At 38.1% G+C, this 18,832-nt stretch overlaps 1 protein-coding gene and 1 pseudogene across 5 annotated transcripts in view; both read left to right on the plus strand.

The window, feature by feature from the left end:
• CRCP (CGRP receptor component) overlaps positions 1–18,832 on the plus strand; it is a 70,343-nt gene that overhangs the window by 40,442 nt on the left and 11,069 nt on the right. The window lies entirely within an intron of this gene.
• Positions 14,604–18,208, plus strand: LOC118923753 (DAZ-associated protein 2-like; annotated as a pseudogene).

Raw genomic sequence — 18,832 nt, forward strand, 5'->3', positions numbered from 1 at the left:
TTAGCAGGGGCCAGCTATGAGTTTTCTTGGCTTTCAGGATTCCTCCTTGTGCCTGGACCTTGTCAAACAGCAGGAGCAGCATGGCCCGCGCCATTTCTCCATTGAATTGCCTTTGCAGTTTTGTAAGAAATCTGTTTTCTATTCTTCATTCTATTTTCTGTTTCATTGATCTACATGTCTCTCCTTTTGCCAGGTACCACACTCTCTTGATTACTGCAGCTTTATAAAAAGTGTTGAGATCAGGTTCTTCATACTTCCTTTGTTCATAAGTTCTTCAGCTTCATTCTTTTTCAAAATTGTTTTGCCTTTCTAGCTCCTTTGCCTTTTCATGTAAATTTTTATTCAGCTCACTGATATATAGGACAAATCTGCCTGGGATTCTGATTGGGATTGCATTACACCTTATAGATCAGTGTTTGGGGCAGAATTGATACCAATATTGAGTCTTCCAATCCATGACAAACAGTGTATCCATTTATTTAGTACTTTAATTTCTTTCATCACTGTTTTGTAGTTTTCAGCATATAGGTTCTGTGCAACTTTTTAAGATTTATACCAGTGTATTTCATAAGTTTGGGTGCTATTGTAAATACTACTAATTTTCAGGTTTTTGTTGCAATATAGGGTTCAATTGACTTTTTAAAATTGATCTTATGCCATAAACCTTATTAGTTTTAGGAGCTTTTTTAGTTATTCCTTGGGATTTTTGTGTGTGTGTAGACAATCATGGTATTTGTGAATTTTTTTTTATTTCTTTCTAATGTTTATGCCTTATTTCTTTTCCTTGCCTCATGCAGTGGCTAGGACCATGATGTTGATACACGATGTTGAGTAGGAGTGGTAAGAGCAGACATCCTTACCTTACAGGATCTTACAGGAGGGCTTTCAGTAATTCACTGTTAAGTATGGTGTTAGCTTAAGTTTTTCATGGATGCCTTTTACCAGGTTTAGGAAGTTTGGTTTACTATATTTTTATCACGACTGGATGTTTAATTTTGTTGATTGCTTTTTATGTGTCTATTGAGATGTTCATACAGTTCTTGTTCATTCAGTCTTTGAAAGTTTTTAATGTTGCTTTTTGGCTATATCTTTAGCATGTCTTGTTTCTAGTGGTTGCTCTGCAGAGAACAATATGCACACCTAACCTAATAGTCTAAATAGACTTAATATTTTTCCACTCTAAGTAAAATGTATATTGGAATAATGAGACAAAGACTTCCAAGTAGCTATTATAGCCATATGAGATGTAAGTAAACATTGTTGAAATGAATGGAATAATAGAAATTCTCAGGAAGGAGACAAATTACAAATAATAAGCAATTGGACATTTGAGAAAAATAAATATTGAGAATATATATGGAATGAAAAATTCACTGGATGGGCATAACATAATAGAGATGACTGAAGAGTCTGTTACTTTATAGGTAGAACAATAGAAATTATCCCATTTGAGCAACGAGGAGAAATAAAAGGGAAAAAGTGAATAGAGAATTCAGAGAAGATGGCAAAGTAGGAAGAACCAGGAATCTGCCTATCACCTAGACAACTAGATCTAAATGTAAAATGCAAAACTGTATGTATTGGGGAGATGGGTGAAATAGGTGAAGGGGATAAAAAGGAACAAACTTCCAATTATCAAATAAGTTATGAAGATTAAAAGTACAGCATAGTCAATGTGAGAGATACACACTGGTCCAAACTCAGTAAGTGGACATGGAGACAGAGCAGCGGAGTGAGTGAGGCTTTAATGACGGTCTTGCAAGATAAGGTGACTAGTGAGCAGGCACACTCAGGGTGGTCACAACAAGCAATTTATTCCTTAGCATGTGAGTCCCTTTTCTGGTTCCTCATTGGCTGAGTACTACAGAGTTCACATTCTTTCCCAGATGTCACCTAAATAGATTATATTAGGCTTTTTTTTTACATTTGTCTTAATTTTATTAGCTGGTTTAAAACGTTATCTGCATTTTTTTAAAGTGATGCACAGCCCGCTCTTTATCTCCCTCCGCCTACCAGTCAGAGTGACTCCCTGGTGCATGTTCTGATATATAGGCTTCTTATTAATATCCTTTTGTTTAAACATTAATTCCTCTGAGAGTAAATCACATTTAGTTTACTGCCATTTCTAACAGTAATAGTGTAATATCTTTGTATGGGACAGTTGGTAACTAACTGTGAGCATTTCATAATGTATATAGTTGTTGGATCACTGCATTGTGTACTTGAAGCCAATAGAATACTGTATATCAATTATACTTCAGTTTAAGAAAATTATATGCAGATTTTTAACTGCATGAGGGATTGGTGCTCCTAATTCTCATGTTGTCCAACTGTCAGTTCCATTCAAATTGCTAAAACAAAAACCAAAAACCAAAAACAATTCTCAAGAAGAATCCTATATCCAGTAAAACTGTCCTTCAAAAGTGAGGAGAAATTAAGATATTCCCAGATAAACAGTGTCCTGCAGTGTGAAATGAAAGGATAGTAGGCAGGAACTCAAAACTGAACGAAAAAAGATCTTTATAAAGGTAAACACGTAGACAGTTATAAAAGCTAGTATTATTATAACAAGAGTTTGTAGCTTTATTTCCTAGAAAATTTAAGATAAATTGAAATAACTATTGGTTTATATTTTTGGACACACAGTGTATAAAGGTGTTATGTCAACAACTGAAAGGGATAGAGAAGGGACTTTAGAAGAATAGTTTTTGTGTGTCATTGAAAACTAAACTGATAAAAATTCAAATTAGAGTTTGTAACATTAGGATGTTAAAACAGGCTCGGAAAAGTGGGAAATGAAGGGTTAGTTTAAATGGGTACTGCATTTCAGTGTTGCAAGATGAAAAACTGAGAAGATAGATGGTGTAAGGTTGAAGGCACTGGGGGGAGGGGGGAGCACGTCAGACACTGATGACGTGCCAAAGTCCCTGGCTGCTGCCCCCTCCCAACTTGAAAAATATGCCTTAGGCTAGCCAATCTTCACGCTGTTGTAAATCTAAGCTCTGCCTCCCCCTACCTTCTTTAAAAACTCATTGCCTGCCCTGCTGACTTTGACTTCCCTGGCCTGTGATAGCCAGACGGGGGAATATCAACTGGGAATTGCACTCAAATAAACTGCCTGGCCCTTTGTTGCCTCTCGTCACCTGCTTATTTCAGCTAGAATTTATCTTACATTTGGTGCTGAAATCCCGGGAAGGAGCATGAGCGCAGGGCCCCGACCAGCCACCGGCGGCCCTGCCCCCTCCTTCCCTGACCCGGGACCTCAGAATGCTCTCTGCTGGGTGGACCATTTTCTGGTGAGTCCCTCAGTTTCCCCTGGTCTGTCTCCCTTCCTAACTCCATTTCACGTGGTCTGTTCAAAATCGTAGTGATGTCCAGGTTAGGGCATTCGGCCAACCCTCTGTGGGCATCTAGCCTGCCCCTGGCCCTGCGGTGTAGGAGACGTCCCTAACCCAGGCCCCAGGATGTCTGTGGGCATCTGGCCCACCCCTGGCCCTGTGGTGTGGGAGACATCCCTCACCCAGGCTCCCAGGATGTCTCCCCTGACTTGGTGCACTTGGGATGCTGGGCAGTCCTCTCAGCGGGATTAGTTGGGAAGTGGTGCAGACATGGGGAACCAGCCCTCAAAAGCAGAGGCTCAGACCCCGCTGTGGTGTCTCATTTCTAATCTGGCTACTCTATATTTGTCCCAGGAAGTTCGCAAATGGAAGCTAGTCTTTCTTTGCTCTGAGGCCGGGCCTCAGTATCCCTTGAACAGTCAGTCTCGCTGGCCCCCTGAGGGAACTTTCGATTTTAGCCTCCTCACCGACTTAACTAATTATTGCCACCAGAGTGGAGAGTAGGGTTAAATCCCATATGTGCAGGCTTTTTGGACTTTGCGCTCCCGCCCAGACCTTTATATGAAGTGTTCAACAACTCAGGTTCTCCTAGCCTGATCTCCAGTTAAAGATTGTCAACCTCTTACTCTGCCCAGTCCTCCTTCCTTTTCAGATCTGCCGGAAGACCTTAGTCTCCCACCTCTCTCAGCTCGCTACCCCCACCCCTCTACGTCACCATCTTTAAGTTCTTTGTCCTCCCCCTTGTCGCTGCCATCTTCAAGTCCTTTGTTCCCAGCCACGCCACCTTCCTGCTCCTCTCCTCTTCTGGTAGCTGCACCACCCCCTCCCACTCTCCTTCCGCTTCACCGCCCTCTTCCCCTACAGGAGCACGCTCCTCCTGCCCTCCGGCTCCAGAAGCCTCGTACAAGAAGCTAAAAAAGAAAAAAGCAATTAAATATCACTAACTCAAATCTTTATGTCAGTTTGTCTGTCTGTGTATATGTTTTTATATGAAGAGTGTTGTTAACTGTAGTCATTATGTCTCAGTTGGTATGTTTGTGTGTCTAAGTGTGTAAATGAAAAATATTTTCCTACCTCTGGGTGGTATTAATAAAAATTGATTTAAAAACAAGTGCTTGTGAAAATTGGGCATTCTAAAACCTCCAGAAAATCTAATAAAAATATTAAGCATTAATGCTAATTTAAGTTTAACTGAAACGGACATGTCCTTATACTTATCAGCTGCCAAAATGTACTTAAAGTCATTTAAGTTGATGTTATCTGTTAAACATTTCAAGAAGATGCTTCAAGAAAAGCTTAACTTTGTCTAATGTTTAGTAAAAGTTTTATAAGTAATCTAGCATGGTTGCTAAAAATAAGTAAACAAGTATAGCAAATAAACATCTTAATAATAATACTGTATTAATGTATAACAGTGTATATATATGCAAACAGCCTGAGAATTTTTGTGGTAAACAAAATTCTTAAAGTTTGCTAAGTTATATAGACATATTTTGTGCTTAGTGAGAAATTGTGCTGTAAAGCTCATGGTTACAGAAATTATAAAATGTTCATAAATTTGTCAATCTAAAGAATGCTAGTGTAACAGTTTACAAAAGCCTGCTTCTCAGTGTTCACTAAAAATTAAGGTACCTAATAGTTTTAAGTTCTAATTAAAACTACTTAAAGTAATAAGGAAAACATTTCTGCATGCTAAAGAATGTGTCTTGATAAAAGAAAGTAACTTTGTTCTAAACTACAGCTGTTTATTTAGAGAGAGAACTCTAAGAAGAAGGTTGTAGAAAGTTTGTAGAAGAATTTAATATGGTCATGCTATATAAAATTAAAGCAAATGAATTTCGGTATCAAGTACACAGCAAAATTAGAATTTTGTTTTCAGTTAGAAAGACAAAGTTTTCTTAACTGTTATTCTGCTCTTAATATTGAAAAATTGCAAAGGGTTCTCTAATTGTTTTATCAAAGCAGTAGTCTCCTGCTTAAAGTCTCAATGAGTTGTCAGAGTATTTAAGAAAATAAGATCTTAATATTAAAAGGACTAAAAGCTAAAGTTTGCTAACAACTGTGTAACCTTTATTTGCCTTAGAGGTATTTTGTTGTCATTCTGGTTAAATAGATAAGTATTGCTTCATAACAACCTATAATCCTATTTAAGCAAGTGCCTTAAAACTTTTAACAGCTTCCCAAAGTCAAATTCAAAAAGGTACTTTTACCTCTAGTTAACTCTGATATTTTCCAGAGGGACCCTAGAACATGTCAGAGGAACTTTTTCTCATTGGAGAAAGTATTTAGCTAATTTAGCTTATTTATCTGATATATAATTACCTGCTTAATTATCTGGAAAGCACTGTCAAAAAGAATAATGCTAAACTTTGTTACTGAATGTTTTGTGTTACAGAAATATCAGAATTTCCTTATGTCAACTGTCTTACAGTAAGATCTCATCAGATCTTTAACCATTGTCATTTATAAGTCTTTTGTTATTTATAGTCACTGTTTTATTACTCTTAAGCTAGTAAAGAACTAGATTTCAGCAGAACAGGTATTAGTTACATAAGATTAAGTAAGCTAAAGAAGATAGTTTTGTGGCTTTTTGTTTCAGATGTTGCTGATAAACTGTTTTAAGCTTTTTCTCTTAAGCTGACAACAGTTTACTAAATGACTGCCTTTATAAGCAGAATTGAAACTTTATCTTTCTCTCTACCTGATCCCTTCAGAATTTAAAAACTCTCAATGACTATTTTTATATTTCATAGCAGTATGTTTATTTGCACAAATTCAATAAGAATCTGCTTTCCTTGTAAGAAGACCAATTAAAAACACTAGTTATATTACCAAAGCTTTGACTGGAACGTCCTACCTGAGAGACACGTGTGTAAACTCAGATATGAACAGACAACTTTAAGAAATGAAGATTGACTTTATAAAGCCAACAAAGCCCCTTGGAAGAACTGGCCTGGTACTTTGCTTACAGAGTTCCCAGCAGCCTTACCAGGTGAGTAAAGAAGGTCACTTCCTGGCAGGTGCAGGAACCTCAGGATGTCTTGAGAACCTCAAGAAGAGAGGAATTCACCCAAATGTACAGATACTGCAGGCACAACTTGATGGCAAGTCTGGCTTAGCTTTCTAGCCTCAAGAGGCCTTTAAAAGTTCAATCTGAAATTCCTTACAAAAAGTTCCAGCAAAGCACATTTAAAAGAGCCTATGTAATCAATTACTCTTCTTGCTGCACTTATGCAAATAATCAAGCCAACTGTTAATTATTTTCATAATCTGGCTACTTCTAATAAAAATAAGGGTGATTTTAGAGGAAAGTATTGTTTCAATAATGCAGTCTTATCTATACTAAATCCTAATACTAGTCATTGAGATGTAAACTTGATCTAGAATTCTAGTTTCCTCATGATACCTGGCTATGATTCTCAATTAGACTCTTCATATTTCTAGTTCTCATATTCAGCCATGCATTCTTAATCTCATCAAGTTTGTCCTTCCAGAATAGGAGTGCCAACCTTCCGAGGCCCTCTCAACTGACCAGTCATAGAAACCTAGCTGCACCCTTTACTGCGCCCCCTTCTCAGCATGAAGCAGCCGGAGTGGTCGTCACCCCTTTTCCCTGGCAGCAGCTAGAGTCTCTATCTGTAGAAGGGAAAATGAGACAGAGACCATAAGCTTAGACAGAATAAGGTGAGAGCCTCTGGAGAAAGCAAAGCAGAATATTTGCAGTCAGAGCAATGTAACTACATGCTACGAACCCCCCCTCATGACGCCCCTTGTCAGCCAGAAGTAGCCAGATCAAGTCGTTGCCCATTATGACCAAAAAACTGGAATGTAAGGTTGAAGGCACTGGGGGGAGGGGGGAGCACATCAGACACTGATGATGTGCCAAAGTCCCCGGCTGCTGCTCCCTCCCAACTTGAAAAATGTGCCTTAGGCTAGCCAATCTTCATGCCGCTGTAAATCTAAGCTCTGCCTCCCCTTACCTTCTTTAAAAACTTGCTGCCGGCCCTGCTGAGTGTGACTTCCCCAGCCTGTGATAGCCAGACAGGGGAATATCACCCAGGAATTGCACTCAAATAAACTGCCTGGCCCTTCGTTGCCTCTCGTCGCCTGCTTGTTTCGGCTAGAATTTATCCTACAGATGGTATTGATGATTGCACAATATTATCAGTGTATGTAGTGCCACTGAACTGTGCATTTAAAAATGGTTAAGTTGGTAAATCATATGTTACATATATTTTACTACAAAAAAATTGAAAGAAAGAAGGGTGATCCATTCTCCCCATGCCATTATCCAGACTGATACTGAGTAGGTATGAATAGCATCACAAAAGACAAAGGAAATAAAACTGATACACCATGCAAATATTAACTTGAGTATACAATAAAATAACTAATGAAATTAAAATAGCACATCAAAGTACAGTATTGTACCACCTAAAATCATCACATGCTTAATATTACACTTGGATAATACTGGGTTTCATAATTTCTAAAGGCCTTTGGCTTCCAATTTCTCATACTCTCTCACTTCTCAGAATCTAGCCAATGGACTCACCATCTATTGTGCTTTTGGTTTGCATTTTCCTGATGATTAGTGATGTTGAACATCTTTTCATGTGCCTGTTGGCCATCTGTATGTCTTCATTTGAAAAATGTCTATTCAGGTCCTCTGCCCATTTTTAACTCCATTAAAAATGAACTTTTAGTGTTTAGTCATATGAGCTGTTTTTATATTTTGGATATTAACCCCTTGTAGTATATATCATTCTTCCAGTCAGTAGGTTGCCTTTTTGTTTTGTTGATAGTTTCCTTCACTGTTCAAAAGCTTTTTATTTGGTGTAATCCCTTATTTTTTTGTTGCCTTTGCCTGAGGAGACAGATTTTTAAAATATCCAAGACTAAGACTAATGCTGAGACTAATATCCAAGAATTTACTGTCTTTGTTTTCTCTTGGCGGTTTTATGGTTTCATGTCTTAATTATACTTGGGTCTTTAATCCATTTGAGTTTTTTTGTATTTGGTGTGAGAGTGGTCCAGTTTTATTATTTTGCATGTAACTCTCCAGTTTTCCCAACACATTTATTGAAAAGACTATCTTTTCTCCTTTGTCATATATTTATTTGACTGTGTAAGTGTGGGTTTTTCTCTGGGCTCTCTCTTCTGCTCTTTTGATCTATATGTCTGTTTTTGTGCCAGTACCATACTGTTTTGATTGCTGTAACTTTGTAGTTTAGTCTGAAATCTGGGACTGTGATACTTCATATTCTTTTCAAGATTGCTTTCACTATTTGGAGTCTTTTGTGGTCCTATACAAATTGTACACTGTTGTATTTCTGTGAAAAATGCCATTGGTATTTTGATAGGTGCATTTGTACTGAGTCCATAGTTTGCTTTTGCTAATATTGGCATCTTTGCAATATGAAGTTCTAATCTGTGAACACCATGTATTTTTCCATTTGTGTCTTCTTCAGTTTCTTTTTTGTCAGTGTACAGGTCTTTCACCTCCTTAGGTAAATTTCCTCCTGTTTTATTCTTTTTGATGCAATTATAAATGGAATTATTTTCTTAATACTCTTTCTGTTAGTTATTAGTATATAGAAACATTTCTGTAGATTGATTTTGTATCTTGCAACTTTACTGAATTCATTTACTATTTCTAACAGTTTTTTGGAGAAGTCATTAGGGTTTTCTACATGTGCTGTGTTGTCTTCAAATAGTGAGTTTTATATTTTCCTTACCAATTTAGATGCCTCTTATTTCTATTTCTTGTCTGATTATTGTGGCTAGGACGTCCAATAGTGTGTTGAATAAAAGGGGTGAGTGAAAATAAGAGGGGTGTTCTTGTCTTGTTTCTGATCTTATAGAAAAAGCTTTCAGCTTTTCACCATTGAGTATGATGTTGGCTGTGGGTTTATCATATATGACTTTTATTATGCTGAGGTATGTTCCCTCTGCATCCACTTTGTTGATAGCTTTTATCAGGAATGGATGTTAACTTTTTTCAAATGTTTCTTCTGCATTTGTTGAGATGATCATGTGATTTTTTTCCTTCATTTTGTAAATGTAGTGTATCACATTGATGTGCGAATTATTTTGAACCATCCTTGCATTCTCTAGAATAAATTCCACTGTTTGGTGGTGAGTGATTCCTTTTAATGTATTGCTGAGTTTGGTTTGCTAATATTTTGGGGATTTTTGCATCTGTGTTCATCAGGTATATTGGTCTACAATTTTGTTTTTTTGTAGTGTTTTTGTTTTTGGTATCAGGCTAATGCTGGCCTTATAGAATGAATTTGGCAGCATTCCCTTTTTCAGTTTTTTCAAATAACTTGATAAAGATACGTACTAACTCTTCTTCAAATATTTGGTAGAATTCACCTGTGAAACTGTCTGGTTCTGGACTTTAGTTTGTTGGGAGTTTTTTTAAATTACTGCCTTAATTTCATTGCTAGTAGTTGATCTGGTCAGATTTCTGTCTCTTCCTGATTTGGTCTTGGAAGATTGTATGTTTCTAGGAATGTATCTGTTTCTTCTAAGTTGTCCGATTTGTTGGTGTGTAGTTCTTTGTAGTAGTTTCTTACAATCCTTTGTATTTCTGTGGTATCAATTGTATCTTCTCTTTCCTTTCTGCTTTTGAATCTTCTTTTTTTTCTTCATGAGTCTAGTTAAGGGTTCATCAGATCTTTTCAGTTTTATTAATCTCTTTTGGTTTCATTGTTTTAGCTTCTTAGTTTCAGTGATCTTTTCTATTGTTTTTTAGTCTATTTCATTTATTTCTCCACTGATGTTTATTATTTCCTTCCTTCTACTAACTTTTAAGCTTTATTTATTTATTTTTCTAGTTTCTTTAGGTCTATGGTTAAATTGAGATTTTTCTTGTTTCTTAAACATGGGCCTATATCACTGTGAAGTTATTTTGAAACATTGTTTCTGTTTCCATTTGTCTCAAAGTACTTTTTAATTTCCTCTTTGATTTCCTTGTTGACTCATTGGTTATTTAGTAGCATGTTGTTCAGCCTCCATGTAGTCCTATCAAATTGTCTTCTTGTAATTGATTTCTATTTTCATACCATTGTGGTTGGAAAAATTCTTCATACAATCTTCTTACTCTTATTGAGCTTTGTTTTGTGAAGTTACATGTGGTCTGTCTTTAGAATGTTCCTTGTGTGGATGTGAAAAGAAGATGTATTCTGCTCTTTTTGGATGGAATGTTCTGTATATATCTGTGAAGTTCATCTGGTTTAATGTGTACAAACCACTGTTTGCTTACTGATATTCTATCTGGATGACCTCTCCATTGATGTAAACTTTAACATTGATGTTAAAGTCCCCTATTATTGTATTACTGTCAATTTCTCCTTTTATGTCTGTTAGTATTTGCTTTATATATTTAGGTGCTTCTCTGTTGGGTGCATAGATATTTACAATTGCTGTGTCCTCTTTTTGTATTGATCACTTTATCATTAGCTAATGCCTTTCTTCATTTCTCATTACATTATTTCTCTTAAAGTCTCTTTTATATGACACAAATTTTGCTATTCCAGCTTTCTTTTCATTCCATTTGCATGGAATGTCTTTTTCCATTCCTTCATTTTAAGTCTTTTTTAAGTCTGTGTGTCCTTAGTTCTGAAGTGATTCTCTTGTAGGCAGTATGTAGATAGGTCTTGTTTCTTTTTTTCTTTTTTAATCCACTTAGTCACCCTGTGTCTTTTGATTGGAGCATTTAGTTAATTTACTTTTAAAGTAAACCAGTTAGTTTTCTCATTTTTGTTCTTTTCTGTTCCTTTGTTCTCTTACTCTCTTTCTTGTGATATGTTGACTTCCTTTATTGTTATGCTTGGATTACTTTATTTCTTGTGTGTGTATCTAGAATAGGATTTTGGCTGTCATTACTGTGAAGTTCATATATATGGACCTATGAATATAGCAGTCTCTTTTAAGTTGATGTTCACTTGTGTTTGAACACATTGTAAATGTACATTTTTACTCTGCCTTCCACTTTTTATGAATTTTATATATCTTTTTTATGTTGTGTATTCCTTGACCAAATATTATAGATATACTTGATTTTATTACTTTTGTCTTTTAACCTTCATATTACCTTTACAACTGGTTGATCCACACTATCTTTATTATATGCTTGCTTTTGCCAGTGAGATTTTTTTGTTTCATAATTTTGTTCTAGTTATGCCTTTTCTTTTCCACTTAAATCCCGTTAACTTTTCCTGTAAGGCAGGTTTATTTTAATGCACATCTTTACCTTTGTCTCAAAAATTCTTTATCTTTCCTTCAGTTCTGAATTATAGCCTTATAGGGTGGAAAGAATATTATGGACTATAGGTTTTTTTCCTTTCATTACTTTGAATTATCATGCCACTTCTTTCTGGCCTGCAGAATTTCTGCTGAAAAATCAGCTGATTGCCTTATTGAGGGTCCTATGTATATAACTAGTTTCTCTTCTCTTGCTGCTTTGAAGATTCACTCTGTATCTTTAAATTTTGACATTTTAATTATAATGTATCTTAGTGCAGTCCTCTTGGTTTCATCTTATTTGGGGGCTCTCTGTACTTCCTGGATCTCAGTGTTTCTTTCCAGGTGAGGGAAGTTTTCAGCTATTATTTTTCAAATATGTTTTCTGCCCCTTTCTCTCTCTTCAGTGACCCTATAATGCAAATGTTAGCACCCTTGATGTTCCAGAGGTCCCTTAAACTGTCCTTTTTTTTTTAAGGTTGTAGTTCAGTAAATGTGGATAATTTATACTACCCTGTCATCCAGATCACTGTTCCGTTATTCTACATTGTCTAATGTGTTGATTCCCTCTATTTTTTCATTTATTTTATTCTTTAGCTCTGATTGGTTCTTTTTCACATTTTCTTACCCTTTGTTGAAATTCTCACTGAGCTCAAATCCAGTGAACATCTTTATGACCATTTGAACTCTTGATCAGGTAGGATGCTTAACTCCATTTTGCTTAGTTCTTTTTCTGAGATTCTGTGTTGTTACTTCCTTTTGAACATATTCCTTTCTCCTTATTTTGTTTGACTCTGTTTCTACATATAAAGTGAGTCAGCTATGTCTACTGGTCTCAAAGGTGTTTTACAGAAGGCTTCCTATGGGACCCAGGAGAGTAATCCCTGAGTCACCAGAACCAGGTGCATCTCCTGTGTGGGCTGTGTGTACCCTCTTAGGATTGATGCACAACTGCTGTAGGCACACTGGTTGGTGGAGCTGGTGCCCATGGAGTGGTGGTTTAATTTGTTCACTTTTCAGTGTCTTGCTGTGCTGGATTGGTTTGTTCTTTACTTTTTAGGGGCTGTTCTACACATAAATGGCTCATGCTGGACCTAGAATTTGTGGTGATTGATACTCAAATTTAGGTTAATCCTCTTCTCTAGTTGCATTCTGGGATTGTCCCCATATCCTTGGCCCACATAGGCCCCCCTTTTCTTTGCACTCTGGACCACAGGGGCCCCCTTCCTGGCTGCACCCAATGCGCAGGCTCCCTGGGAGCTGCTGCCCTCAAATTCTGCGCATCACCCAGGTCTGGAGATATCAGAGTCCCTCTCAGTCTTCTGGCCAGGAAGGTGGGATTGGAGTGTTAGCTGCCTGTGGAAGCTGCTGCCATAGCTCTGCTGCAGGCAGGCCTGGGAGTCAAGGCTGTGAAAGAAAAGAGAAAACTAAGGAAAGTTACACCAACTAGGTTTTTCTTCAAGTTTTGTTTCCCTTCCCAGTCCACTTACTTTCATTTACTTAGAGTCCTCAGGTTGTTGCCTATATATTTTGTCGTGAGGTTTTGTGTTGTTGCAATCAGCAGAAATACAGGCTTTGGTGGGCTTATGTTTACAAGTCCTAATGGGTGATTTTTAAGACCTCTTCTCAGCTACTTTTCGGGGCTGGTGTTTCTCTTTTCAGTCCCTACATCTTTTCTGCTACAAATATGCACCTAGCTACCATTCAAGAAACCCACAAATAAGAATCACCTTCCATACTGATTCATGATCTGCCATAATCTGTATAAATGTAAAGCACCTGTGATATTCAGAGAAGGATTTTATTCACTTTCCTTTTTCCAGTTTTGATCCTCAACTTGAGGATTTGTGAAGTCCTTTGTGACTTTTTGGTGTCGACTTTACATCAAATGGCTAATTGCTGGGATGGATTAACATGCCAGGGTTTTTACACAGGTTGTGTCAATAACTGCAAGAAGCAAAAGCTGCAGGCAGTGTTGTTCTATTAACAACCAGTAGAGGGGGCTGGCAGACTTCTTGCACTGTTGGCTGGGGTTTGCTCTGCAGGGGTAGTTGACCACTGCAACCTATTGGTATTTGGCTTCAGTGCCTGGTGACTCAAAGGGCTGCTTGCCATATACCATCAAGACCCGGACCATGTTGTGCTAGCTATTGCAGAATCACATTTATAATATGAACTGCTGAAGTGCTCTTAAATCTGAATATGCTCTTATATCTGAATATCCCCCCAATAGTTTTTCTCTACTATTCTTTGAGGAAGAGGAGATTCAAAATAATAGCCCTTAACTGGTCCAGATTTAATAGTGTGAACTAGAACTCCATCATTTTGGCTAACTATCTCTATTGCTAGAGTTCTTTGAGGGTATGGTAGGAATTATATCTGACTTAATATATCAGCAAAGTGGTAGTGTTGTGACCTAACTGGAAGTCACTTTGACACTAAGTCCCATGTCATTATTTCTATAATTTGTTAATTCCCCAAAGCATTTGGTTGTTTAATCATTTCAGTTTTCTGCCTGAGGCATTTAGTTCTTAAGAACTGCAGCCTGTCTTGTAGCCCTGGGGTCTCATCCTGACATCTCTTCCCAAAGATGTACAGCTATGTCTACCTGGAATAGAAGAAGGACTTACCTTTGAGACCTGGCCTAACTGGTTCCATAAAATGGACTCTTTTGTGCACAGATTACACTTAGGTTTAGCACCATATGTGGGACATGTTCCTCTCAGGCCAGCAAAACTCAAGAGTAGATGGATGAGTTGTCCGTTTTCCCTAGTATTTGAAGTATAGTTACCCTGTCTGCTTTTAGTGCATGGAATCCTGCCCCATGTCTCCCTAGAATTCAACAGTTGTCTCTCCCTTGAACTTCTACTGGAAGTCAGTACTATCCTAGTTGTTCTTTTAATTTATCCTTCAGATTACATTTGCCTCATGCCAGCTTTGTCTTAGTTGTTGGGGATACAAAAATGAATACAATGAGAAACTCAGTAAGGGGGTCAGAGTGTGAAAGATGGCACCATGGGGATGCCCCAGATGCAAGCAGAAGAGGAGAAAACAGAGGTGAGGGAATAGATTAGAGAATCAGGAAAGAATGAGGTTGTGGAAGCCACAAGACTAGGTAGTTTTACAGAGAGGGTGATCAGCAACATCAGATATCTACAGACAGAGGAAGACAGAGACTCACCCACTAGATTTGTCAAGGTGAAGGTCAGTGGACCTTTTGGCAAGAACAGTTTTAGTGACCAGTTGGGGCAGGAGATATGAGAGGGCAGTTAGTTGAGAAGTGAACTACAGTTCCTACAGTATGGGAGAATATATTTGTAAATGACATATCTGATAAGGGGTTAACATCCAAAATATATAAAGAACTTACACCTCAACACCCAAAAAGCAAATAACTCAATTAACCAATTAACCCAATTAAATGGGCAGAGGATATGAATAGACAGTTCTCCAAAGAAGAAATTCAGATGGCCAAAAGACACATGAGAAGATACTCCACATCCCTAATCATCAGGGAAATGCAAATTAAAACCACAATGAGATATCATCTCATACGAGTAAGGATGGCCAGCATCAAAAAGACTAAGAACAACAAATGTTGGCGAGAATGTGGAGAAAGGGGAACCCTCTTACACTGCTGGTGGGAATGTAAACTAGTTCAACCATTGTGGAAAGCAATATGGAGGTTCCTCAAAAAACTAAAAATAGAAATACCATTTGACTCTGGAATCCCGCTCCTTGGAATATACCCAAAGAATACAACTTCTCAGATTCAGAAAGACATATGCACCCCTATGTTTATCACAGCACTTTTTACAATGGCCAAGATATGGAAGCAACCTAAGTGTCCCATCTGTAGATGAATGGCTAAAGAAGACGTGGTACATATATACAATGGAATAGTATTCAGCCATAAGAAAGAAACAAATCCTACCATTTGCAACAACATGGATGGAGCTGAAGGACATTATGCTCAGTGAAATAAGCCAGGTGGAGAAAGACAAATGCCAAATGATTTCCCTCATTTGTGGAGTATAACAATGAAGCAAAACTGAAGGAACAAAATGGCAGCAGACTCACAGACTCCAAGAATGAACTAGTGGTTACCAAAGGGGAGGGGTGTGGGAGAGCAGGTGGGGAGGGAGGGAGAAGGGGACTGAGGGGTATTATGTTTAGTACACATGGTGTGGGGGATCACGGGGAGAAGAATGTATCACAGAGAAGAGACATAGTGGATCTCTGGCAACTTGCTGCACTGACGGACAGTGACTGACGGACAGTTATGGGTGGGGACTTGATAATATGGGTAAATGTAGTACCCACATTGTTTTTTCACGTGAAACCTTCATAAGAGTGTATATCAGTCATACCTTAATAAAAGTAAAAAAAAAAACCTTTTTGTAACTGTAGGAACATTTCCAGCGATTCAGAGCCTGGCAAAGTAATGACTCAATGAACTGAGTTCTGTTGCCTTAATGGATTTGTAGTTGAGATACTCATTTATTCAGCTACATTTTTCTCTATTCCTGCTCTTTCTCTATTCTTTTTTCATACTGTTGGGTGATGATGGTTAAAATAAATTTGTCTTAAATGAAGGTTCATATTTTTCAGCCCAGTTGGGCCTTCAAAACTGCTTGCTAATTTTATTCCTAGTCCCTCCTTAGCGATCTCTGCAGCTTTTAGTCCTTTTAACCCTCTTTACATCTAAACCTCTCAGATGGTAACCACTTTTACTTCACTGAGAAAATGATCCAAAATGAACTCATTTCTCTAAAGATCCCCTCAGATTTACTTTTTCTTTCCACATTACTGTCATCTCAATGAACATGATGAGCCCTTACACTAAAACTCTGGACTTTTGATTTTCTGAGGATCTTTCCCTTTCTGTCCTTAATTTGACTCAGTCCATATGATCATCTCCTTACCTGGCAACCATGCTCCAGTCTCCCTCCTCAGGACCTATCCTCCTCATGCTGTAATTAATTGCTTTTTTAACTTCATCGTGTCAAGAGGTTATTTTGGCCCAGGATGCTGAGCAGAACTGGACTCGTAGCCACCAAACACCAAAGGTCAATATCCAACACAGCCAACTCTGTGCAGCCTGCTAGGAATCCAGTGTACCCTCAGCACATCTTCAGGCTGTACCCTATACTGATGCTCTGCCTACTCAGCTCTGTCGACCAGACTTTGTGGACCTAGGAGCTCCCGCAGTCCCCACCCACCATGTCAGCTGCTTTTCCTAACTTCATCTTCCCACTGCCAAGTCTGTGGCTGTTGGCCCTTTAGGTTCCACAGTCCCCGTGGCTTATTACCCAATTGTTCCCATCTTTCCATCTGGTTTAACAGTGCTGGTGGAAGAAGGGTATGATGTAGATATGATACCAGATTCAGAGCTGGGGCTACTGCTGGCAACATTCCTCCTCCTCCTCCAGGATGCTCTCCCAATGCTGCTCAGCTTGCAGTCATGCAGGGAGTCAATGTCCTCATTAACTCAGAGGAAGGGAAGCTTCTTTATAGGTGTCTTAGATGGTAGCTACAAGGTGAACCAAGGCTGCCTCTGTGCCAGGAAGGACATCATACACCTTCAGCACGCCTTACACTGTAACTACTTTAGACAAATTAACCTGAAGTTGCATTTTAGACACATGTTTTTGGGGTGTCTTTCTGGTGCCCAAACTGCCAGGCGCTTTTCAAACTTAATAAGGAACTATGTAATGGTAGCAACACCTTTTTCCTAAAGAATTTTTAGGTAGGGGAGGTAGCCATTCATAAAATGAATGTGGGTGAAGGAGCTATAAGGATCTTCATTTCCTCTGGAATAATACTGTACCATACTGGTCTTTGCCTTTAGTAATAAAACATAACATTAGGTTTGGAGGGAACTTTGCATTCCTAAGAATTAAAGTTGCCAAATTATTCTGTTTGGTCTTTAATCTCCTTTAAGTCTTTGGTTTATATTGTTTTAAAGGAAATGCATTAGTTATCTGCCTTTCCCTTTCCATCCTTTGCCCTACATCCTGCCCTCAACCCTAGTCTTCCATTCCTTCCTGCTGATCCCCATTGAATCAGTGGTGCAGGACAGAAGTCAGACAGATGAATTCTCTCCTCTTCTTTCTCTTCTCCCCATTTGTCATCTTTTAACTAGTCTTTCACAAGGACCTTCTCATAGCCCCTTTCTGCTTTTTTCTCCCTACTGTTTGCATGAAATATCTTTTTGCATCCCTTAACTTTTAGTCTGTGTATGTCTTTGGGTTTGAGGTGAGTCTCTTGTAAGCAGCATATAGATGGGTCTTGCTTTTTTTATCCATTCTATTACTCTGTGTCTTTTGATTGGTGCATTCAGTCCATTTACTTTTAGAGTGATTATTGAAAGATATGTACTTATTGCCATTGCAGGCTTTAGATTCGTGGTTACCAAAGGTTCAAGGGTAGCTTCTTTACTATCTAACTGTCTAACTTAACTCTCTTATTAACAGTCTGATTATTGTTTCTCTCCCTTCTTATTCCTCCTCATCCATTCTTTATATGTTAGGTGTTTTATTTTGTGCTCTTTTGTGTTTCCTTTGACAGCTTTTGTTGATTTTATTTTTTGCCTTTAGTTAATATTTGGTTGTTCTGCTTTCTTTGCTGTGATTTTATTTTCTCTGGTGACATCTATTTGGCCTTAGGAGTGCTTCTATCTAGAACAGTCCCTTTAAAATACCCTGTAGAGGTGGTTTGTGGGAGGCAAATTCCCTCAACTTTTGCTTGTCTGGGAATTGTTTAATCCCTCCTTCATATTTAAATGATGATCGTGCTGGATATAGTATTCTTGGTTCAAGGGCCTTCTGTTTCATTGCATTAAATATATCATGCCATTCTCTTCTGGCCTGTAAGGTTTTTGTTGAGAACTCTGATGATAGCCTGATGGGTTTTCCTTTGTAGGCGACCTTTTTTCTCTCTCTGGCTGCCTTTAATACTCTGTCCTTGTCCTTGATCTTTACCATTTTAATTATTATGTGTCTTGGTGTTGTCTTCCTTAATTCCCTTGTGTAGGGAGTTCTGTGGGCCTCCATGGTCTGAGAGACCACTTCCTCCCCCAGTTTGGGAAAGTTTTCAGCAATTATTTCTTCAAGGACACTTTCTATCCCTTTTTCTCTTCTTCTGGTACCCCTGTAATGCAAATATTGTTCCGTTTGGATTGGTCACACAGTTCTCTTAGTATTCTTTCATTCCTGGAGATCCTTTTATCTCTCTCTGCCTCA

Source organism: Manis pentadactyla, chromosome 10 (genome assembly GCF_030020395.1).
Source record: "Manis pentadactyla isolate mManPen7 chromosome 10, mManPen7.hap1, whole genome shotgun sequence".
Taxonomy (NCBI): domain Eukaryota; kingdom Metazoa; phylum Chordata; class Mammalia; order Pholidota; family Manidae; genus Manis; species Manis pentadactyla.